Source organism: Frankliniella occidentalis, unplaced genomic scaffold (assembly GCF_000697945.3).
Source record: "Frankliniella occidentalis isolate FOCC.00 unplaced genomic scaffold, Focc_3.1 Scaffold157, whole genome shotgun sequence".
NCBI classification, from domain to species: Eukaryota; Metazoa; Arthropoda; class Insecta; order Thysanoptera; family Thripidae; genus Frankliniella; species Frankliniella occidentalis.
This window is the reverse complement of record NW_026267283.1, coordinates 117,503-118,389: the sequence shown is the minus strand read 5'-3', so window position 1 is coordinate 118,389 and position 887 is coordinate 117,503.

Sequence of the window (887 nt, the reverse complement as noted above, 5' to 3'; positions counted from 1 at the left end):
GGGGGGGGGCTGTCAGTCGGGTTTGAGGCGAGACCGCATGGGGTGCGCATCATGGTGTTTTCTGTGATAAGGGATCGCGCCGTGCCAGATACGGTATGCGCCATGTCCCCGACCAGCTGTTCCGCGCGCCGACACACGTTGTTCCATCCTTCACGTAAATTTCGTCCACATTAGACAGACACAATATGTATACTGTCGTTGCACCGCAGAAGTAAAACTATAGCGGGCTCTATGAAGGGGCTTTAAAAAAATCAATCAAAACTGTTGAGTGCGGGTGGGTGGGAGGTTTACTTGCTCTCAAGGGGGGAGGGCCAATGCAGCAGCATGTGTGTATACACAATGTGGTCACGCCATTTAAATGTTTGGCGCCACACGTCACGTTTGTTTATCTGATATGGTTTTTACACGCGAAGTTTTTACCGTGAGGGCGTATGATGGACTGTGGGCACGCTTTGGCTTTGGCCCGAGGGCGCAGGGGCGTGGCCGCCCGCCGGTGGTTGGTGTTGGCCATTCAGCAGTAGTAGGTGCCGGTTTGCAACCCCCTCCCTCCTCTCCGCTCCCTCACACCCCACGGGCAAGGACAGCACTCGATCATCCATCACTGTGATGTCTCCCTCGGGAGCCCCCCCCCCCTCCACCACCCTCACGCAGCCCCCTCTCACGCCGAGACGCGTGCACCCGGGTCGGGGGGTGACGGCTACACACCAGCAGGGGACGCATAGTACATACAAGACATTCGCCCTGTACTTGCGCATGCACTTGTGCGGTGCAGCGTCACCCTCCGCCTGCTCCCCCAACAGCCGTGCCCCTCTACTGAACTTGAAACACTACGCCACACAGGCCCTGCTCGCGCGTAAAACCTCGCCCCCCCCCCTTTCGCGGCGGCG